General features: G+C 43.2%; 1 protein-coding gene and 1 long non-coding RNA gene across 2 annotated transcripts in view; both read right to left on the bottom strand.

Moving 5' to 3' along the window:
• The window catches only part of RIPOR2 (RHO family interacting cell polarization regulator 2), a 222326-nt gene that overhangs the window by 135435 nt on the left and 62334 nt on the right, over window positions 1-24557 (bottom strand). The gene's annotated exons all lie outside the window — the stretch shown is intronic.
• On the bottom strand, window positions 3482-14346 carry LOC121106061. Its single transcript, XR_005838765.1, has 2 exons — window positions 13170-14346; window positions 3482-5476 (listed from the first exon to the last, which is right to left on the bottom strand). It is a non-coding gene; the product is annotated as an uncharacterized LOC121106061 (long non-coding RNA).

The following is a 24557-nucleotide window of genomic DNA, read 5'->3' as shown; positions in this document are numbered from 1 at the left end:
AGGGACCTGGGAGTGTGGGGGTAAGAATATTTAAGCTGGAGAAAGCAGTAGTACAAAGACCTAGAAAAGAGAGAAATAGAGAATGTTATCTCCTAGAAGCTGAAAGAAATGAAGTGTGGCTGGAAAGGAAGGTGGGGTAGGGTGGGTGGGACTTGAGAAGTCCTAGACTTGGAAGGGTCAGTAGGGGAGCCCATTGTCTTGTGAGTCACTTGAAGGGGATTTTAACTGTAGTCTAAATTAAGAAGAGACACTGAAGGGTCTTAAACTGGAGAGAGATTATCCTAGCTGCCACATGGGAAATGGGTATCCAGGGCACAAGGGTGTAGGCAGGGCAATGTGTTGGAGGAGCTCTTCCAACGATCTCAGTGAGAAATAATGTTGCCTTCAGAGCAGTAGAAATGGGATGGAGAGGGGCGCCTGGGTGGCACAGCGGTTAAGCGCCTGCTTTCGGCTCAGGGCGTGCTCCCGGCGTTACGGGATCGAGCCCCACATCAGGCTCCTCTGCTATGAGCCTGCTTCTTCCTCTCCCACTCCCCCTGCTTGTGTTCCCTCTCTCACTGGCTGTCTCTATCTCTGTCAAATAAATAAATAAAATCTTTAAAAAAAAAAAAAAAGAAATGGGATGGAGAGAAACAAGTGGACTTAGGTGTTCCCTTGAAGAAGTTTGATTGGATGGGTAAAGAGGAGGGGAGTCAGTGATTATGACCTGGGTCTTGTCTTAACCAATAAGTCTCCATATTACCATCTTATAGCTGTGATTGAAATGTGGATAATAAATTGACAAGCCTTAATATGAAGAGAAGAAAAGATAACTTGCCTCCGGTCTAATCATTAGACTCCCATGACTTCCCCCTTTAGCACTCACTAACCCCTCACTGAGGGAGGGCTGCAACATTTATACATATGACAGACATTTAGAGTATTATCTCTGGTGGCGGAATTAGGTACAATTAAAACAAAAATTTTTTTTGCAGCTTTACTGAGATATATGTCATATGCCATAATATTCACCCACTTAAAGTGTTTACTTCAGTGGTTTTTTGTATATTCAGTGTTGTATAGTCATTTACCACAATCTAATTTTAGGACATAGTCAATACCTCAAAAAGAAACTCTGTACCCATTAGTAGTCCCTCCCTATTTCAGTTTCCATACCTCATCCCTGCCCCAGGCAACCATTAATCTGCTTTCTGTCTCTGGATTTATCTGTTCTGGACATTTTGCATAAATGATGTCATAACATACAGTCTTTAGGGGCTTCTTTCCCTGAGCATAATGTTTTCAAGGTCATCCTTGTTCAAGCATGCAACACTACTTCATTTCTTTCAGTGGGTGAATAACATTCCATTGTATGGCTATACCATGTTTCGTTTATATATTCATCAGTTAATGGACATTTGGGTTTTTTCCACATTTTGGCTAGTAAGCACAATGCTTGCACGAACACTCATGTACAGGTTTTTTGCACGAGCATGTGTTTTTCAAAGACCCTGCACCATTTCACGTTCCCACCAGCAATATGTAAGGGCCTTAACGTTTCCCCATTCTCTTCAACATTTGTTACTCTGTCTTTTTCACGTTAGCCATTCTAGTGGGGGTGAAGTGGTATCTTATCATGGCAGTGGCTTGCATTTCTCTAATCACTAATGATGTTGAACAATTTTTGATGTGTTCCTTAGCCATTTGTTTATCTTCTTTGGGTAAATGTCTCTACAAATTCTTTGCTCATTTTTAAATTGGGTTTTTTATATTTGTAAGCGTTCTTTGTATATTGTGGATACAAGCCCCTTGACAGATAAGTGATTTGCAAATATTTTCTCTCATTCTGTGGATTGTGCTTTCTTAATGATGCCTTCTGATACACAAAATTTAAAATTGATAAGTTTTATTTATTCATTTATTTATTGTTTACTTATGCTTCATGAGAAACCATCGCCTAACCTAAAGTTAGGATTTGCTCCTATGCTTTCTGCTAAAACTGTTATAGTGTGAGGTCTTACATTTAGGCTATAATCCATCTTGAGTTAATTTTTGCATATGGTGCAAAGAAGAGGCTCAAATTCATTCTTTTGATGTGGGTATCCAGTTGTTCCAGAACCATCTGTTGAAAAATTTCCCCATTGAGTTGTCTTGGCATGCATAAGTTAAAATTTGTTCTCTATACTTTCCCTTCTTCCCAAAATTACCCCCCATAAAGAAAGGAAGAAACAAAGAAAGAAAAAAGAAGAAAACTAAATCCATGATCTTTTTCTTCTTCTTCTTTTTTTTTTTAATGGAAGATGCAGTAGGTTTTGCTTGAGTTGGATTTAGCTGGGTATCTTTCCTGACACCAGATCACACCATCCTTTTATCTTTTGCTCATTACGGAAACAGGCAGTCTTCTCTCAGGTCCTACTGTTTTAGAGTTCGTGACAGCAGAACTATCTGGTGAATCTTAGCTGTACAAGTAAAGCGAAAGCCCCATGAACATAGCTAAGAATTTTACCAAGGACTTTATGTGTCAGGTACATGGGAGAAGTTACTCTTGTGCTGGGGCAGGAAACAAATGTAGTTTAGCTACATAAGTTATTTGGTTATAATGCCAAGTTTTTTGTTTTATTTTAAGTAATGTCTATGCCCAACGTGGGGCTCAAACTCATGACCTTGAGCTCTAGAGTCACATACTCCACAGATGGACCCAGCCAGGCGCCCCTGCAATGCCAATGTTTAAAATGTTTTCTCTACCCCTGAAACTAATAATACATTATATGTTAACTAACTTGAATTTAAATAAAATCTAAAAAAAAATGTTTTCAAGGTTTATGATGAAGCACATGTTTGGTATTACACATTTGCCAAATGAAACTTTAAAAATACTTAAATCCTTCTGGTAACATCGTTTGTGGTATGGTCAACTGCATAAGTCTTTTTAAGAGAATCATGGCGATATAAAACATACTGTTAATAGTTTCACCCAGTAATATCTTTTGGAAAAAAAACCTAAGGAAATATTCTAAGAGAATTAAAAAATACAGAGGGGCACCTGGGTGGCTCAGTCGTTAAGCATCTGCCTTTGGCTCAGGGCATGATCCCAGGGTCCTGGGATCGAGCCCCGCATCGGGCTCCTCCACTGGGAGCCTGATTCTTCCTCTCCCACTCTCCCTGCTTGTGTTCCCTTTCTAGCTGGCTGTCTCTCTCTGTCAAATAAAGAAATAAAATCTAAAAAAAAAAAAAAAAAAACAGAGACATGTTATTTATAACGGGCAAAGATGGAAACACATTTCAATGCCCAAGAAGCAGAGGATGGGTAAACAAACTATTGGACAGGAAGATGCTACAGAACCCGAACTACTAACTAGTTAGTTAGTTACACCACACCTAATTACAGTGTGGTGCGCTGATCCGTACAAATGCATATACTAATGAGAATTGAGCAAAAGAGAGTGTGCATATACACCTGGACTGAACATGATCTAAGGATGGAAGCTGACAAAGGTCCAAGTTAATTTAGCACAATATCGATGTCCAGATTTATTTCCACAGCACGCACACACAAATCTGCTTACATGTAAAATGGAGGTGAGAACAAACTTTCTGAAAGCCAACTTAAACACCTCTGTATTTCCACAACATATTTTTTTCTTAATTATTTCCTAATTCATTGAATTCTTATTTTAATATCTGGATGGGGGGAGGATAAGCACTTGGAAAGAAGAAATTAAAGATTTCTCAGAATTCAGCTGTTGAAATGATCGTTCCCAAGGAGGATAACCAATGCTCAATGAAGCATTTTTCTTTGATGCTTGATGAGACGCACGGAGAATGTGTCTGCCCATAATTTGGGTTGAGGAAGAGTCAACTTTTGATCTTGGGCATTGGGCGGGGTATTCGTTTCCAGGTGCTGCCGTGAACAAAGGACCACAAACCAGGTGGCATGAAACAACAGGAACTCATTCTCTCATGGTGCTGGGGGTTAGAAGCCTAAAACTGAGGTGTTAGCAAGGTTGGTTCCTTCTGAGGACTCTGAGGGAGAATCTTCTCTTGTCTCTTCCTCACTTCTGGTGACAGCTGTCCATCTTTGGTGTGCCTCGTTTTGTAGACATATCACTCCAATCTCTGCCTGCGTCTTCCCTCCATTCTCCCTGTCTCTCTTCTTCCCCTCATCCTCCCTGTCTGTGTCTTCCCTCCATCCTCCCTGTCTCTGTGTCTTCCCTCCATTCTCCCTGTCTCTGTGTCTTCTTATAAGGACATGAGTCACACTGCATGACAGGTTCACCTTAACTTCCCTATGGCCTCATTTTAAGTTAGTAATCACATTTATAATAATATGGTCACATTTCCAAATACGATCACAATCTGAGGTGTGGTGTGTTAGGACTTCAACAGATTTTTTTAAGGGGACAAAATTTAACCCATAACAGGTGGCCTTGGGGTTAATTTAATTAATGTACTATTCTGATTAATTCCAAAACAGAACCTCGGCTTCCCATGACAGGCCCTAGGGGGATCCGCTCGGGAACAGTGGTTGATAGTGGGGGAATGGTCCTGGGAAAGTGGGATAGATTGCTCTAATAGGCTGTTGACCTTTCTCCCTGAGAAGGCGGCCTCACTTCTGGTTGACGATGGATGTGATGGTTAAGCCCAGTGGGTGAAGACTGAGGCTGTTGTGTGGGGCATCTCTTGGTTTTATGTTTCCACACATTAAAGAATTGCTTCTGTCCTCATCACTCCTTCACTCGGACTCCTCAGTAGATGAAGAGTGACTTCACTGATTGGTGTATTTGAACGATGGCTCCAAGCATGCTCCGTGGAGCCCCTCTCTCCCCTTTGGAGCCAGCTGCCTGCATGTTCTGTGTGTTTTTCACACACTAAATTGTGCTGGGGCAATGGGCCATGGGGGAGGCCAGTGGTGGTCCAGCGCTGCTTTTGACTGGGTGGGTAAGTCACGTCACATCATGCTGGAGGGTCAGAATCAGCCTATCACTTGGTCCAAGACGGAAGCCACACTCTCCAACCTGGCCTTTACCTACACTAGAAATGTGTCTGCATTTCCAGTAATTTAGGTGATGTCTTGGTTTTCTTCTGCTTGCCTCCTGGTTCCAAGTTCAGGGAGAAAGAAGAGATGCCTGTCTAGGTTTCCTTGAACTTCCTGAAAAGGATGCAGTTGTTTTCAGATACATCCTTGATGCTGGAGGAACCAGGTGTGGAACCCACATGCAGGTAAGACATGGCGAATGCAGGTTATGACCCTGCAGCTCTCAAGCTCTTCCTCCCGCACAGTCGTGAGGGAGGGGCAGGGTGTCCTGCCACCCAAGAAAGGGGCAGCGGTGAGAATAAGGGGCTCCTCTGTCCATTTCAAGCTGCTTTTGTGCCCGTTTATCAATCGGCAAACATTTAAGGAGAGTCTGGTCTGGGCACGGCGCCATCGCAGTCCCCGCCAGGAACACAACGAACCATAAGGCAAACACAGTCTATCCTCAATGGATTTACAGTCTTGCTGGAGAAAGAGGCGCATAAAAAAGACAAGTTACATTACAAGACAGGATGTGGTCAGTGCCAGTGAGTTTTAGGGGCCATTAAAGTGCCATAAAAATTCCGAAGAGGAAGAGACACTGCGCCGATAAGAAACTGGGCCGGGGGGGTGGGGGAGATACTTTTTGGAGAGGAGAATTTTCCAGGCCAGGAGTACAGTGTGTGAAAAGGGCCTAATTTAGAATATGATATTTTAGTAAGCAATTTGAGCAACACTGAAGGAGTCCCTGCTGTGTGACAAGCCAGGGGACGAGGCAGACATGGTGTAACGTGTTACTCAGAAGGGCAGGCTCAGACCCCAGCCCTGTCGCCTGGACTCTCAGCTCAGACTCTTAGGACTGGTGTGCTCTGGGGCAAGTCATGTCACCTCTGCGTGCCTCAGTTTCCCCATCTTTTCACTGGGCGCTGTCATAGGCGCTAGGGCTATAGCAGTAAGGAAAGTCCCTGTTTATTTCATGCTTCCTGTGGGCACAGGTGGTGTTCTAAGCACTCTTTCGGTGTTAATTCATTGAATCCCCAGAGTAACCCAGTGAGGTGGGTACTTTTGTTGGGAAGTGTGGTCCAGAGAGGCTGAGCCCCGTGGACTAGGTCTCCCAGCGAGCAGGAGGGAGAGGCAGGATGCCCACACAAGCGGTCCGGCACCAGAAGCCGTGCGCTAACTTGCTTTGAAGTGGAAGGTTTGCTGAAGGGAGTGGCAAGGTGATATGTGATTGCACAGTGGGCTCAGGACACCGAGTGTGGGGTAGGGAAAATCAGAGCATCTCGCAAGTGGGATTCTTTCCAATTTACTGCTTTGCTGCTTGAACAAGCTGTTTGGATTTCAAATGATAGGTTCCATGTGGCCACTGAAGGCCTTGCAGGAGAGGTAAGTAAAAAAACCCAAACAAACAAAAACCCCAAAAAGAGTATTTTAAGATGTTTCCCCCCTGTGACATAAATCGTGGTTTGAGGAGGAGACAGTTTAGAGGTAAGGGAGAGACTGGTTAGAAGGGAATGATAAGCCTGGGTCGAGGGCAGGGCTGGAGCATAAAGGAAGGAGCAGAACTGAAAGACACTCGTAAAGGATGAATATTAGGTCCAGCAAAAGTGTTGACCACACCAGTCCATTCCAGGATGAACGCCAGTGATAGACACAGTGCTGGGGTTTTTAAAGGACTCTGCAATCACTGCCTAATTAGCCCATCCCACTGGGAGGCACACTTATCATTAAAAGGAGGCAGCTGATTGCAAAGCTTCAGCCCCTCCTTTCACAGCTCAGCTTTATATTTGGTTTCCAGAGTAATACATGTTGCCTGGAGAGCTGGGGAAAAAAGAAAACTCCTGTTCATTTTCTGTAGTAGGTTTTGAGCTTGTAGCTGCTTATTCCTTAAGCATTAGAAAAATGGTACCTTACAGCTGAGACAGGATATTGTAGACTGGAACGTGTGAAAAGGATCTCTCAGTTTGAAGAATGAGGGACATCTGCTCATCTTCAAGAGAGAGAGAGATTAGAATGTCAGTAGCTGTATTTGCTTGAGGACGCAAGGGACCTTCAGTGATCTGGAAATGCAAGGAGGACTCAAAATATTTTTGTTCTGATCGAGGCCAGGTGGGAGAGAATTTGAGCTCCAGATCCCACTGGGGCAGGATTATCGAATCTTCTGGCCCTTAACCCCTTTGTTTGGTTGGTATGGAAACTTCAGCAGAGATCACTGGGGTTCTTCACCTCACTTCCCAAACCTCCCACACAGGTCAATAATCAGCAAACCACGTGAAGAAAAGACAATGCTCATTCTTTTCATAGAAATTTCGGCATAGTCTCAAATCTCCAGAAAAATCCTAAGAAAAAATGTAAAAATAGAATACTACGCAGCCATTTATGAACTGCGCTAATGTGTACATGCTGTTTCGTAAGGCGTTTCCCTGGGAAGACGAGGATAACCACGTCTGATGGAATTCGTATTGGAAAGAAAAGAGGCAAGCTGCAGAAGAGTTCTGTATGGCACCATCCTATTCTCTGTTTTTTAAAAAAATATGTGTAGGGACGCCTGGGTAGCTCAGTGGGTTAAGCATCTGCCTTCAGCTCAGGTCATAATCTCAGGGTCCTGGGATCGAGTCCCACATCGGGCTCCCTGCTCAGAGGGGAGTCTGATTCTCTCTCTGCATGTCACTCCCCCTACTTGTGCTCTCTCTCTGACAAATAAAAGAAAAATCTTTAAAAAAAAGTGTACGTACGTATGTGTGTTTGTGAATGCATGGGAACGTCTGCGTGGATTTATCTTCCTTGGGATTCATTTAGCTTCTTGGGTAAAATATCCATCTGTTGTGGAAAATTCTCATACCTTATGTTTTCTTCTTCTAAATTTTTATTTTAAAATGATTAGAGATTCACAGGGAGTTGCAGAAAATAGCACAAAGAGGTCTTACGTACCCTTCTCCCAAGCTCCCCCAACGGTTATACTTTGGGTTGACGATGGCACAGTAACGATGCCAGGAAATCGACATTGGTGCAGGATGCGTGTGGTTCTGTGTTGTTTCACTGATGTCTAGATTCCCGTAACAACCACTGTGCTGAAGCTGGAGTACTGTTCGGTCCCCACAAAGGTCCCCTGCTGCTGCCCCTTTCCAGTCACTCAGACCTCCCTCCCCCTCCAGTCACTATTCCTAGTCCCAGGCTGCCACCCATCTGGCATCAAATGTTTGACAACAGTTGAGAACGTTATATAAATAGACCCACAGTATGTGTCCTTTTGAGATTGGCTTTTTTCACTCAACACGTCGCCTTGAGATCCATCCAAGTCCTTGTGTGCATCAACGGTCCCGTCATTTTTATTGCCAAATAGTCATCCACAGTTGGATGAACCATGGTTTAACCATTCACCAAGGACAGACGTCAGTAGGTGGTTTCCAGGTCTTGGCTACTATGAATATAGCCGCTATGAATGTTTGTGTCCAGGTGGTGTGTGGACATAAATTTCAATTTCTGTGGAATAAATGCTGAGGAGTGTGTCATGTGGCAAGTGTGTGTTTAGTTTTTTAAGGAAATGTCAAATTAATTTCCGGAGTGGCCATATTAATTTACAGCCACCCCCCACTCCCCAACAGTATGGGAAATATCCAGTTTCTCTGCATTCTCACCAGCATTTGGCATTGTCAGTTTTTATTTTAGCTGTTCTAACACCTACGTCATGAGAATTCACCTTAGTCTTGTGTCTTCCCTAATGACAGGTGATTTACGTGTTTATTTGCCATCTGTAAATCATTTGGGTGAAGTAGCTGTTCAAATGTTTACTAATTTTTAATAGGTTTTTATTTTCTTAAGTTTTGTGAGTTCTTTGTCGTATTGTCTGCTCTCTTGCTTGAACCACTGGCTTTTGTTGAGATATCATTTATGGAAATTACTTGAGGCTCTGGACAGAGGTGGGGTCCTGTCAGAATGTTGTTTCTGCCAGGTACCTGGAGTCACAATCAGCTTAGACTCTTCTAAATTAAATTCTTGGCTTGAGGAATTTCGGTACCTCCAGGTGCTATGAATTTATCCTACCAACCCTTATTAGGACCAGCTTCTGGTTCTAAATTCTTTTTTTTTTTTTTTTCTTTCCTCTTATAAGTTTGAAGGTTCGATATAATTCCTAGTCTTCCCAGAAGGGGTGAGTGTGGGTGTGGGGATAGGGTTGGGGAGCTGGTTTATTTCCAGTTCACTCTTACATTGAGAGTGAGTCCTTTGGGATCCCAGCTTTATACGGTGTGCAGTTGGGTGGGGGGAGATCTCCTATTAATTCTGGGTGGGCCCTGGGTTTTGTTTGCTGTGTGAATATATTTTCTCCTTAGATAATTTTTTCAATCATGAGATTATGAGAAATAAAATTAACTTTCTTTTTACATGTTTTCAATGTTTAAAATTAATCAAAAAATATTGAAATGAAACACATTTTCAAAACGTGAAATAAAACACCTGAAATGCTTTTTCTTTTAACCTAACATTAGTGAGAGAAAGATAGTGACATATCCAACTGTGTGTATTTAAATTTCCTACTTAATAAACAGCTATCCGTAGGGCAGAATGGACAGCTCTGGGGATCAGAAATCTTCTTTTAGTAAATGTTTCTATTAAAGAGTCGAGGCGCCTGGCTGGCTCTGTCAGTAGAGCACGTGACTCTTCCTCTTGGAGTTGTAAGTTTGAGTTGGGTATAGAGATTCCTTAGAAAATAAAATCTTTAAGAGAAAAATGAAGAGTAGAGACAAGGTGAAGTCTGAAGTCCCTCTGTAGAGGAAGGGAAGGAGGCGACAATCTTACAGAAAAAGGGAGTATTGCTCTTATACTAGTGAGCAGTGTATCAAGGAAAAGTGTGTATTAGTTTCCTGTGGCTGCTGTAACGAATGATCACAAGCTTAGTGGGTTAAAACAACACGAATTTCTTACTTTACAGTCCTGGACGTCCAAAGTCTGAACTGGATCTCACCAGGCTGAGAGCAAGCTGTCAGCAGAGCCACAGGAGGCTCGAGGGGACAATCCATTTGCTTGCCCTTCCCAGCTTCTAGAGGCTGCCTGTGCCCCTTGGCTTATGGGTGTCTTCTATCTTCCCAGCCAGCAGTGGGTCTCATTGGATATTCCAGGATAATCTCCCCATCTCAAGGTCAGCTGATTAACATCCTTAATTCTATCTGCAATTGTAATTCCCCCTCACCATACAATGAAACATATTCACCGGTCTTGTGGGTTAGGACATGAACATCTTTGGGGGGGGGGAACACACTGTTCTGTCTACCTTGGAGGGAGAAGCTTTTAGGTCATTTGGTCTAATTAAGATGGTGAATGCTTTTACAAATTACCTGCAGATCTGTGAAGCAAAATACACAAAAACAAATATACAGTAATGACTTATTATAAGGCCAACACCATTGTAACCCTTCCCTAGGTCTAGAGGCGAAAACTTAGCAGCCCCCTGCAGAAGGACCTCCATGTGCCCTGCCCTTGTCCTGATCAGTACTTTCAAAATTATGTATCACATGGTAGATGCAACGCTCCATGAATTAATTTTCCTGTGTCTTGCAAGGGTTTCAAACCCTAGAAATTTGCAGGACCTCAGGTGATGATGGTGGAATCAACTGCATACTTTGAGACTTGTGCAAAAAATTAACTGTGGCAGGAAAAGGGTTGCCTCGTTATATGAAAAAGAGTGGGATTGGGTGAAAAGTATCAAAGGGAGTATACAATCTTTCTTTTCCCTCCCTTGGCTCTGGGCCACTTTCTTCTCTTTAGCTACAATTTCTTCTCAGAGAAGTAGCGGGCTGTGAAACCATGCTTCCCATCTGAGGCTCTCTTTCCTTGAGATGTGTTGCTCAAGGCCTCAACCTGGGGGCCCAGAATCAGTTCGAAAGTCATTTGGACAGATTGCCATCAAGCTCTCTGCAGGACCTGAGCTAATGCCTCCTACAAACCTCTTTACAGAACAAGAACAAAACTGAAAATAATATAAGTAAGCTATACATGCAACTGAAGGATTCTTTCTGGGAATAGTCAGTGAGGCAATTTCTTGGGGGCAATGAGAGTATGTTTCATATTTGAGCTACTGAGGTTAAGTCACCCCTGGGGAAATCACAAACCAGATTTGCATGGAGTTTTACAGAGTCTCATCATCCTTATTAATATGGTCTTAAGTTTACAAAATTACCTAATCCTAGCCCAAAATGTTTTAATACTGTATCTTTGATCCCTGTATCAGACAGCTGGGATGCCACGTGTTGGGGCCCTGCCGAGTTGGGAAATTATACATTTGATGATTATGAAATTGGTCTTGATTGATTTAATCACTGTAATCATTGGCATTGTGCAGCTAAGCAACCAGGAAGTTTTCATTCCAACAATTACACACGATGAAGTCACGTTATGTGGGAAGCTCATCCCTGTGTTTATTTCTGTCTCAATGGGAAGAAGGTTGAAGAGAGGGCAGGGAATGGTGATGCCAGGTGAACCCACATGACGCAGCACGGGAAAGGCAGGGTCAAGTAATGAGCTTAACGCAGTCCCTGGTTTCCTCCGGGCTTGGCCACGGCAAGGAGTTGTGTCTAATTAAATAGGTACTTATGTCATTATCCCTCAAGAGGATTAACAGGCAGAGTATCTGGCATATGGTAGGAACCCCATAGATTTTAGTTTCTGTCCCTGTGACGTCCTTTAAGGGGGTGTAGGGTGGCATGGAGGGGTGGGCTTCTCTTCCTTTATAACTACCCCTTACTCTAAATCCTCCGGTGGTGGGCTGGAGGGGAGCAGAAATGCCTTCCTCCCTCCTACTTCTACAGATGGATTCAAGTTGCTGCCCGAACAACAGAGTGTCCCCGCATTGGGAATTAGGGGAGCTAGTCAGTCTTCAGGGAAGGCTGTGACTAGAGCCAGCAAAGCCTTAAACATTCTCATCGTTACTGTATCTCAGAACTCTGGCTAGGGAAGGAGCATGCTGCAGGTCAGAAAATCCACTCCTTTTCACAGCATTCTGGATCGTGAAGCGGAAGGCAGTGGTGTGTGGGAGGGTAGGAAGGACAGAGAAGAGAGAAGGCTCTGGGGAGAAGTTTGCTTTAAGCTGTCGACCAAGCACAGAGTCGCGCACAAAAACACACTGCCCACTGCTGCCACACACAGATCCACAGTGTGGCAGGAGGAAGGAGGACTTTGGGGACCATCAGCTCCAACCCCGTCATTCTGCTGATGAGGGGCGGGGACCTGGTGAGGGTGACCAAGATCAGACGGCCAGTGAGAAGCCGAGTGGGCCCCGCCCGGCAGGTATCCTGCTGCGTCCTGTGCACCCTTCCCGCACCTACAAATCCATTTATGACCTATACTTGGGCCCTCCTCTAATTGGCCTAAAGCTTCCATTAGGACAGAAGTTACTGGATGACTATAAAGAATATATTAGTTGTTTTCCCGTGAGATAATGCACAATCTGGTTTAATCCTCCAGATAGCCCTGCACGGTAGATAGGTTTGCTATTGTCTTGTATGGGCGAGGAGACTGAGGTTTCAGAGATGTTATGTGATTTAGGGATTAAGTGGGTGGGACGAGAGTCCAGGTCCTTGGATTCTAGACCCAGGGTCACACATGTCCGACGGAAGACCCCAACCCTGCCACGTGAACCTACGTACATCACACCACCATCCCTCTGCATCAAAGGCCCATTTCAGTGGTCTTCCATGCACCCGACAAGGATTTTGAGGCTTCTTCTGCCTGGGGGAGCATCTTTGGGGTATTTTTAGCATCTGCTCCCGACGGTGTGGCCCCCTGATGAGGACAAGCACCAGCTACACCCAGCCCCCAGGTGAGACTGGTTCTCAGCTGGGGCACTGGTGCTCCCAGGGACCTTTGGAAATGTCTGCAGGCATTTTCATGGTCCACATGAATAACATCCAGCATACTGAGATTGGAAGAGAGACTGAGGAGACACTCTGGGTGCCCACTGAGAAAACAGTGGGGTGGGGAGAAGGGAGGAAATTTTAAAGTCAGGAAACATTGTACTGATTTTCAGTAAGGGCAAAAAAGAGTCGATTTTAATTGAGTTTATGGTGTTATCGTGTAGTGGTGAGGAGCTCGCACTCTGTGCTCAGATGGCCCGGGGTGGAATTCTGCTTAGCTTCTCAGAGCCTCAGTTGGCCCATCTGAAAATGGGGGCAATGACAGTGCTCACCTCATTGTACTCGTGTGTCAAGTTCCAGAACAGTGCCCGGAGCATGGTCAGGGAGCGCAATGACGGTCTTGTTGTCGTTGTCTTGGCAGTAGTTGTTGAACAAAATACTAGCATTGGCTACGAAAGGAAGGATCCACAGAGGCTTAGAAGAAACAGCAAAAACCATTAGGGAAGGTGGTGCTCACCACGGTTCATAACAGGTTGAGTACAGACTCCTTCCATTTAGAGTGGACACTCGCCATAGTGATGATGTGGGCTCACCGGCAACAAGCCAGCCTGACGTCACTGCTTTATTTGTCAGAGAGACTCTGATCAGGGAGATTAGGAGGACATGTGGCATCTGGGCTCAGAAGTCACTTCAGGATATCTGCATGCACGGATGGAGACATATGCCCTGATACAGGGATGATTGAGCTGGTTGGGACTAGCTGAATGCCTGCCTGGCAGGAACAGGCAGCCTGCTGTGGCTCTTTCTTATCACTGGCCCTTTCAAAATTTAAATCACTAGTTTAGAATGTGTGTTTTGAAAACTTATTTTTGGCAGCATTATTTTTCTCCCTACGCATCATTAAGAGAAAGCCCAGGATACAAAAGATGAAAGCAACGTTTCTCTGATTGAAGCATCGAAAAGACACTGGAGCGGGTACCCTTCATTTCCCGAAGCAGCTGTGGAAGCTTGAGGCTTGGAGCTAGATGGAAGCGTGGAGTCCACTCTTGCCAGATTTGCTGATCAGAATGCATGAAGGCAGTGACCCCGCAGGGCTGGCTTGGAGCACAGGGCTCCAAGGTCGTAGGCAGCAATATGGCGAACTGCCTAAGAACTTGGCCTTTGAAGTCAGCAGACGTAGGTGTGACTTGGAACAAGGTAATTAACTGCCAAGTCTCAGTTCTTCCATTCGAAAATGAGGGTGGTAATTGTAGCTACCTCACGGAGTGCTTGTGAGATTCAAAATGAAATAATAATGAGCATAGAGCTTTTGACATATTATTATTAATATGACATGTATCAGGGTAAAGATAAAATTCTGTATTTGAATCCTGCCAAGGTATGCAGAGACGTACGTTTTCGTTCACGTACGAAAGAAAAAGTAGGCATATTAGTCGACAATGAAACTCAGTGTAATAGTCAAGCACACCACAGCCAACCACAGAAAACACGAATGCAATCTTAAACTGCATAGTTTAGAAAACTTCCATCTGACTTGCTCCTGCCCGGTTAACCCCTGCCGTCCTGGGAGTCACGCTCTGTAGGGAACTAAGAGAACTGGGCCGCTCACAGAAGGTTGGTGAGGGCCCCATACAGAATCCACGATGCTTGAGGAACGGCTGGATGAATCATGATATTTACATCCAAGAAGAGAAATCTTAGAGACACAGGATAGAGGTTTTAAGATATGTGGGTGGGCCTGGGGATTCTGTAGTAACTCAGAGTGGAACCAGGATGTGGAAGCTTTAATGGAGTAGATTTAAGCCCCGCATAACAAAGAACTCTCCAGGAACAAGTTCTTTGTCCAGCAGCACAATGAATTGCCTCAGCAGGTAAGAAATTCCCGGTGGCTGGATTTGTGCATGATTTGACAGGGTATGTGATAAAAGGAGCTCATGGGAGGATGGGCTGGGTGATTCTTCAAAATCCTTTCAACCTTGAAAATGCTGTTTTCCTAATAAGTTATGAAATGCTGAGTAATGCCTTTATCTTATGGGTGGAGATAGGGATAAGATCTCTTTATAGAAAACATCTGTTCGTGTGAATCCTGGGCCAGTTACCAAGCTACGTGCGGGCTTGTTCATCTGCTGAGCGACCCAGGCACATCTCAGCTCCTCGACCGTCTTAGGCACAAATTGGTGAATAAGTAATGGAAGGAAGATAAGAAGGAAGGGATGGAGGGAGAGGAGGAGGCATCTGTCAAAATACTGTCTTTTGATCTGAATAGATATTTCTCCAAATAAGATATTTAAGTAGCCAATTATCGCATGAAAAGATGCTCAACATCATTATTCATCAGGGAAATGGAAATCAAACGACGAGATACCACCTCACGCCCACCAGGACGGCCACATCACACAGACAGATGACAGGTGTTGAGTAGGATGTGGAGAAATAGGAACCCACGTACCCTGCTGGTGGGAACGTAAAATGCTGCAGGAGCTTTGGAAAACAGTTTGGCAGCTCCTCAAAAGCTACCATATGATCTAGCAATTCCATTCCTCGGTATAGACTCAAGACAAATAAAAACATATGTGAGCACAGGGTGGTGGACGGAAGTGTTGAATCACTGTGTTGTACACCTGAAACCAATATAACACTGTATGGCAACTGGAATTAAAATAAACACTGAAAACAATGCCTGTGTCCACACAAAGACACGTCCAAGAACGTTCATGGCAGCATGACGTATAGAAACATTACTTTTTTTTGTAAGTAGGCTCCATGCCCAGTGTGGACCCCAACATGGGGCTTGAACTCATGACTCTGAGATCAAGACCTGAGCTGAGATCACGAGTGGGATGCTCAATGGACTGAGCCACCCAGGCGCCCCAGCATAAAGTATAATAGCCAGAAAATGGAAATAACTCAAAGGCCTGGGGACGGTTGAATGGACAAGAAAATTGTGGTCTACACATAATGCAAGATCATCCGGCAATCAAAGGGAATGAAGTAATGACACGTGCTACAGCATGAGTCTGAGAAGTCACAGCGCACACAGTACATATGCCAAAACCTTCAAACCATGATGCTAAGCAACGGAAGCCAGTCACAGAAGATGGCGTATTACATGACTCTATTGATATGCAGTGTCCAGAATAAGCCAAACTGTAGAGACATAAAGTAGGTAAGTGGTTGCCAGGGGCTGGAAGAAAGGGGAAGGAAGTGGTGACTGAGAATGAGTATGAGTTTTTTTGGGGGGGGGGTGGTGATGAAAATATTCTAAAATTGATTGTGCTATCAATTGTACAACTCTGAATATACTAAAAGCCATCGAATTGTATACTTTACATTGGTGAATTATATGGTATGTGAATTTAAGCTCAATAAAGCTGTTGTATATTTTTCCCAAATAATATGTATGTATATACATATGTATATAAATACACATTCGTTTGGAAATGCTACCAAACCACTAACTTTTGACCGTGAGGGGGAGCAGAATATGCCACCCGAAAAGATACCACCTTGGCGTATTGCTTATTTTGAATTAAAGTTACATAAGAAATAGTGGGTCCAAGAAAGACACTCTGACCCCTCTCTGCCCCCCTGACAGCAGGAAATAAATGTCCCATGTGAAAGGTACCCTCCCTGTATCAGGAAGCAGAGAGACAGCCCTGTCACCGGAGACAGGGAATTCAGGGCCAAGAAGGCCGTATAAACAAATCTGGTCACTAATTTACTACCCCACATTCAGATTTCTTTGTTTTGTCAATTTTTTCACAAATGGATTATTTCTTTGTTTAAAGGATATCAAACCTGCCTGTTTGGGTCACTTCCTTGAGTCTCATCTTTCTATGAGCTCACATACATAGGTATGAAATTTAATTTCTTTTTCTCCCACTAATGTGGTTTAGGTCAATTTAATTATTAGGCCAGCCAAAGAACCTAAAAGAGAAGAAGAAACAGTCCTCCCTTACATCTGTGATAGTCCGACTACACATAAAGATTTTAGAACTATCTCTGGCAGGTATAAAGGAGAACTGGAAACATCCTTTAACAAAGAACTCTTCCAAATAAAATAAATAAATCTAAATTAAAAAGAAAAAGATGAACAGCAGCACAGCAAAAAAAAAAAAATTGAGTAATGGATACAATGTGCAAAAGACGTACAGATCGACAATAAACTCAGAAAAGCATCAAACTCACTAACAGCTAAAGAAATACTAGTTGAGGGTTTGTCGGTCCAGTCTTTTTAGAGGGCAGATCGGCAGTACGCGGAGTCTCGTAAATACTCATTCCTGTTGGGAATATCATCTCTAGAATATAACAAGGAACAAGGAATATCTGAAAAGATACTTCTGTTACATTGTTTACGATGGCAAAAAAAAATTGCTGACGATTGTTTACCAATAAGGAAAGGTTACATACACTATGATATATCCATACTTTGAGTTATTATGCAACCATTTAAATTATGTCTTTCAAGAAGACTAAATGATGCAAGAAAATGCTTGCAATGTTAGGAAAAAAATTTAAAAACCCCACTGCATATATAGTATGAAACCAGTTTTGTGGGAAGTAAACCATAAATATGGAAAAAATACACCAAAGGATGGTAGGATTACCAATGGTTTCTATTTTTTGCTTGAAACTTCTCTGAACATTCTAAAAGGTCTGTAAGGAACATGGATTCCACTGTTTTGTATTTCTTTGTAATCATAATAAAGATAAATGTTAATTTAAACCAAGACATTTGGAACAGGAAGCAAGCTACTAACTCTGTTTAAGAGCAAGGTCTATCTAGAACATTGGAGGACATTGAGACCAAAATTTATCTCCCCCCCCCCAAAAAAAAAACAGAAAAAGAAAAGCAGAGTAGTCTCATATTTTACTGCTCAAATATAAGAAAATTCAGGGAAATTCTATTAATAAACACCTTTTAGTTTTGATAAAACTTAGTGATGGGAGGTAGGAGTGAGGTCTAGCAACAGGCATGTCAGCAGTGGGAGGGTAGTTACTGCTCCTGTTGAAAGGCTGCCCTCATGTTTTGGTGGATTCTAGAAACATCTTTGAAATCCTCACTGTTCAGTGTGTAACTATTTTGAGAACTAAAGTCTCAGAAAAAAAGTTAGAAGTGTTTATTCAACTGCATACCAAGCTTCCCTGCCCACCCCAATATATAGTCTAAAGCTGTTTAATCAACAGTGGATTGACCAAGCCTAAGGTCAGTCAAAACTTGATAGATAAGTGGATAGCCTAAGGTTGGTCAGGGCTGCCTGTTTATTCTGAAATGAACCTGGGAAGAAAAAGCAGTGCTCAGCTTGGTGACCTTGAGAACTGGAGTTCTCTGTAACCTCCAGAGTGAGGATTGGATATCTCAGGACAAGGAAGAAATCTCTTTCAAGTGAAAAATGCTTCATAAACAACTGTACTGCCCAAATATGAATCTAGTTTGAGAGGGTCTTTCCCCTTCTATAAGTCTCTGTTTGCCAGGCCAGTATATTGCAGTCTCAAAACTGTTTTTGTTAAACTGAAGGTTACCACCCAGATGGTTTTAGGCTCATCCCATAACTTCTCTGAGCCTGAATTTCCTCATTTTCAATAGGAGAGTGCTTTCAAATTTTAAAATTACATAATTCACTGAAACCACCACTTTTATTTATGCACACATGCACATACCTCATAGGAATATATAAATACTTAATATTTCAAATGACTGGTTTGGAATTAGGGTCTTATTTATACCAGAGATCTCTAAAGATAAAAGCCAGTTGATATATGAAAAACCCATAGCTAACATTATACTCAGTGGGGAAAAACTGAGAGCTTTCCCTCTCAGGTCAGGAACAAGACAAGGATGTCCACTCTTACCACTTTTATTCAACATGGTACTAGAAGTCCTAGCCACAGCAATCAGACAAGAAAAAGAAATAAGGGGCATCTATATTGGTAAAGAAGAATTAAATTGTCACTATTTGCAAATGACATGATACTATACATAGAAAATCCTAAAGATGCCACCAAAAAACTACTAGAAATAATGAATTTGGTGAAGTGGCAGGATACAAAATTAATACCCAGATATCCATAGTATTTTTATATACTAATAATGAAATAGCAGAAAGAGAAATTTTAAAAACACCACTTACAATTGCACTAAAAAGAATAAAATACTTAGGAATAAACTTACCCAAAGAGGTGAAAGACCCGTACTCTGAAAACTAGAAAACACTGATGAAAGAAATTGAAGATGACACAAATGGAAAGATATCCCATGCTCATGGATTGGAAGAACAAGTATTGTTAAAATGTCCTTTTTACCCAAAGCAATCTATAGACTCAATGCAATCTCTATCAAAATACCAACAGCATTTTCCACAAAACTAGGACAAATAATACTAAAATTTGTATGGAACCACAAAAGACCCCGAATAGGCAAAGCAATCCTGAGAAAGAACGAAGCTGGAAATATCACAATCTCAGATTTCAAGATATACAACAAAGCTGTCGTAATGAAAACATTATTAGTGCTGGCACAAAAATAGACATAGAGATCAATGGATCAGACAAGAGACCCCAGAAACAAACCCACAATTATGGTCAATTAATCTATGGCAAAGAAGGAAAGAATATACAATAGGGAAAAGACAGTCTCTTCAATAAACGATGCTGGGAAAACTGGACCACTTCAAGCAGAAGAATGAAACTGGACCAGTTTCTTACACCATACACAAAAATAAATTCAAAATGGAGTAAAGACCTAAATGTGAGACCTGAAACCATAAAAATCCTAGAAGAGAGCCCAGGCAGTAACATCTCTGACACTGGCCAAAGCAACATTTTTCTAGATATGTCTCCTAAGGTAAGAGAACCAAAAGCAAAAATAAACTATTGGCATTACACCAACGTAAAAAGCTTTTGCACAGCAAAGGAAACCATCGATAAAACAAAAGGACAACCTATTGAACGGGAGAAGATATTTGTGAATGATGAATCCAATAAGGAGTTAATATCCAAAATATAAAAAGTACTTATACAACTCCACATCAAAAAAACCCCAAATTATCCTATTAAGAAGTGGACACAGGACCTGAATAGACATTTTTCCAAAGAAGACATCTAGATGCCAACAGACCCATGAAATCGAAGCCACAATGAGATATCACCTCACACCTGTCAGAATGGCTAAAAAACACAAGAAACAACAAGTGTTGGCAAGAATGTGGAGAAAAAGGAACCTTTGAGCTCTGTTGGTGGGAATGTAAATTGGTGCAGCCATTGTGCAAAACAGTATGAAGTTTCTTCGAAAAATGAGAAAATAGAAATACCATGTGATCCAATAATTCCACTACTGGGTAAAATTTACCCAAAGAAAATGAAAACACAAATTCAAAAAGGTATATACGTTCCTATGTTTATTGCAGCATTATTTATAATAGTCAAGACATGGAAGTAATCTATGTATCCATCAATAGATGAATGGATAAGGAAAATGTCACACACACACACATGAATATTACGCAGACATAAAAATGGATAAGATCGTGCCATTTGAGACAACATGGATGGATCCAGGGGGTATTATGCTAAGAGAAATGTCAGACTGTGAAAGAAAAATACAATTCCACTCATAAATGGAATCTAAAAAAAAAAAAAAAAAAAAAGAATAAACGAACAAAAAGCAGAACCAGAATTATAAATGCAGAGAACAAACTGCTGATTGCCAGAGGGGAGGGCTGGGGGTTGGGCCAAATGGGAGAAGGGGCGAGGGAGATACAGGCCTCCAGTTATGGACGGAGTAAGGCAGAGAATATAAAGCAAAGCATAAGGAATACAGTTAATGACACTGTAATCTGCTGTGTGGGGTAGATGGTGGCTACACTTGTGAACACAGCGTCATGTATAAACTTGTCAAATCACCAAGTTGTACACCTGAAACTAATGTAACATTGTATATCAGCTATACTAAAAAAAAAAAAAAAAATTCCAACTGGCTCAACCAAAATGCCATAAAAAAAATGTCCCCTTCCCTCCCCAGCCCCTGGTGTCTTCATAGACCAGAAAGCGGTGTCTGAAATTCCACGTTTGGAGATTAGTTCTTTATTTTTTTTTTTAATTTTTTTTTTTTTAAAGATTTTATTTATTTATTTGACAGAGATAGAGACAGCCAGCGAGAGAGGGAACACAAGCAGGGGGAGTGGGAGAGGAAGAAGCAGGCTCATAGCAGAGGAGCCTGATGTGGGGCTCGATCCCGGAACGCCAGGATCACGCCCTGAGCCGAAGGCAGGCGCTTAACCGCTGTGCCACCCAGGCGCCCCTGGAGATTAGTTCTTTAGGAGTAAGTTTGATCTGTGTTTTGTCACTAATGCTGCTAGAAGCAATCACTCTACAGTCGAACAGTCTGGGTTCGAATCCTAAACCCCACCTAGCTCTAGGACCTGGGGCAGGCCATTCAATCACTCCGTCCTTCAGTATTCTCATTCACAAAACGGGGCTAACATGCATACCTTCCTCACAGGGTTGTAAGAATTGAATAGAATGACACATGTCATTCTCAGTAAATGTTCGTCATTATTTCTTTTGGTAGGAGGATTTCAGAGCTATGTGAGCGTCTCGAGGAAGATGAGGAGAGGCCCCAGGATGGCCAGGCTGATAGAATGTAGCTGACATAAGCCTCACCTCTAGATGCTCTCACTTAGGCCTGAGTGCACCCTCCTGAGATCTATACATCTTTGGATAAAGCTTTAATCCAGTTTTCTCTGCTTTGCAAACTAATTCTTCCCATCCCCCATCCCTTCTATAATTGACCTCTCAACATTTCCTGTTGTTCCTTATGGAACAATTAGAAACAAAGGGCTTGGTTTTCCTCTTTCAGAGGGCATGTGTCTTGTTTATGATTGCACAGAACCCCCCCCCCCCCGCCGGGTCTATATCTGGTGACCCCAAACCATGCAAGAGAACTTGCAATGATGGGCTAGTTATTTGCAAAGCTATAGATTTTACTTATTTAGCTAGTTTCTTAGCCCTAACATGACATTCTTTTTCCTGGTTTTTTTTTTTTTTTAAGATTTTAAAATTTATGTTAGAGAGAGGGAGAGAAAGTGTGCATGCACACGATGGGGGGGAGGGGGGCAGGGGGGCAAGGTGGGGCAGAGGGAGAGGGAGAGGGAGAGACGGTCTTTTTTTTCTTTTTAAAGATTTTATTTATTTGTCAGAAAGAGAGAGGGAGAGAGAGAGAAAGCATAAGCAGGGGAGCAGCAGGCAGAGGGAGAAGCAGGCTCCCCGCTGAGCAAGGAGCCTGACATGGGACTAGATCCCATGACCCCTCAGATCATGACCTGGGTCGAAGGCAGACGCTTAACCAACTGAGCCACCCAGGTGTCCCAGGGAGAGACAGTCTTAAGCAGACTCTGGCTGAGAGCAGAGCCCCATGTGGGGCTCCATCTCACAACCCTGCGATCACGACCTGAGCTGAAACCAAGAGTCAGACACTTAACCAACTGCGCCAGCCTAGCACCCCTCTTTTTCCTGTTTTTAAGAGTCATACTGTACATCTCCTGTCCTATGGGAGGGATCATATCTGCCACCCCTCTAAGTCACACCACCTTGTGCAAAGTGGGCACAGGGAGCTTCCCATTTTGAAAAGATCTTGAGATTAATGTAAATTGGATCTTTTTCTTTCTGTAACCAATATCTGGTGTTTAAAAAAAAAAAAGACTTGTAGGTTGATGGGAAGCCTCAAGTTCTTTGCTGGGGAAGGGAGAGGCCAGTTCCAAGAATTCCTTCACACCACGTTGGGACCCAGAGTCAAAGAAATGTTCCGCATGTTATCCATAGGACTAGTTTTAATTGGGACAATGAAAAGCATCTTTTGAGGATGGGAAGCAAGTTGGCGGTATAGCACGGTGATTAAAAGCACAGGTTTTAAAACTGGCAGATCTGGGTTCAAATTTCCACTTAGCCACTCACAAGTCCCATAGCTACACTTTCCTCCATTCGCATGGTGAAACTAGAAAGACATCCGTTATAGAAATTCAATGAAGTTAATAATCTGGCACATCGTAAGAACTCAACAAATGGTGGTAAATATTAATATTGCCGCTGGTTGGCCACTGACCAGGTGTCTGACCACCGAATACCAGAGGTAGGAGTGTAAGTAGGAGAAGAATAGCCTGTAGGAACCTAGATCCTCAGGGAAAAATCTTCTGCTGGGATGGGTCAGAGAATCCCATCCTAGACTGGCTCCTTGGCCTTGAATATTTAATGCAATCCAAATCTCTTTTGCTTTTCCACAGTGTCAGCATTGTTAATCCTAGAGCCACGGAGAAGCCGCTAAGAATCTCAAAAGATGCCATGAATGACTTTGAATTACTCTCTCATCAGCTCTGCCTAGATGCAGAAACGTACTAAGCAAGGAAAACGCTTCCTGGTTCACCTACTGGAGCAATCTGAGTGGAGGCTGTTGTCACGGGAGTCCGTTCACCGGTATCTCCTGGACATCTGTACACCTTCTACATGTCCCCAGTTGTGAGCCGAATCAGGATGCCCGGTCATCTTAAATGTGACCCAACAACATAATGTTTTACAAGTATATGCGTGTTTATACAAATGGATTTAAAGAAATGGAATCGTGTACTTCCCCAGCGTGAACGTAAGAGCATTGGCTAAGCTGGGGGTCTCATCCTTTTCCTGTCTGGTGACAGCCACAGGAATGACAATGGCTTGAGACTTAGGGGAGCAGATGCCCCCTTGCCCCTGTAAAGTAGAGGGTGAATGAGGGCAGATGGGAGCACCTGTCCGTCCACAGGTGCAGGTGGGGTACAGGCAAGGGCACTACGGACTCACAGCGGCTAGCCACTGCCCCTGGCTCCCTCCCTTCCGCCTGCCTCCCTGCCTCCTTGGCCTGTTGAGGCTGAGGCTGGGCTGGGCGGGTGGGAAGTGAGGTTGGTCAGGATCCACAGAGAAGCAGAGCAAAGCAGGACTGGACCAAAGGATCCTTTCTCGGGTGCCCTGAATGAGCACGCTCATTCATTGTCCCAGGCTTCTATCTCAAATTCCTCTGCTTTGCTTCTCTGCGGGATAACTTTCTCCACCTCTATAAGAGATACAAAAACAGGGGTGGGTCTCAAATAGTTGAAATTCTTTTCCATTCGCCACTGATTCTGCTCTCCTCCATTTGAACAAAAGGGTGTAGAGTTTGGATGAAAACCAACAGGGTTACAAAGAATTTTATCTTGGGATAAGGCTTTCAATGGCTGCCTTCTGTGTCCGGAGAGATCAGAGTTGCCTCGTGAGTGAGTAGAAAGCACTTAACAACCCAAACAAATATTTCCCCAGCGTTGCCTTCCCTGTGGAGCCATCCTGGAGGCTAAAATGCGAACAGTCAGCATAAATTCTTGCTGGCCCTGTGCACCCGTCCTCCGCCGAAGCAGAAGCAATTCTGGATTTCAGAAGGAAAGGGATGAGGTTCAAAGACAAAGTATGACACAGAATGAAGGAAGGGCTTGCCTTCCCCACCTTGAGGGGGCATGTCCTTGCCTGGGGCGCCAGGCCAGCCCAGCCAAGCCCTTCCTGAGCTGGCTCGGTCTGCAGAACTGGTCATCTGGGTCTGTACTGAGGAGGCCCTCGTTCTCAGCCCCCAACCCCAGTGTAGTCTCCCCTCACCTGCCACCCAGTATGTTTGGCCGAAGTGGCTAATACTGTAGACTCTGCAGTCATATTGCCTGGCGTCTCATCCC

This window comes from Ursus maritimus, unplaced genomic scaffold (assembly GCF_017311325.1).
Source record: "Ursus maritimus isolate PB19 unplaced genomic scaffold, ASM1731132v1 scaffold_30, whole genome shotgun sequence".
In the NCBI taxonomy this organism is placed as follows: domain Eukaryota; kingdom Metazoa; phylum Chordata; class Mammalia; order Carnivora; family Ursidae; genus Ursus; species Ursus maritimus.
Note: the sequence above shows the minus strand (reverse complement) of the source record. Positions and strands in the feature narration are given on the sequence as shown.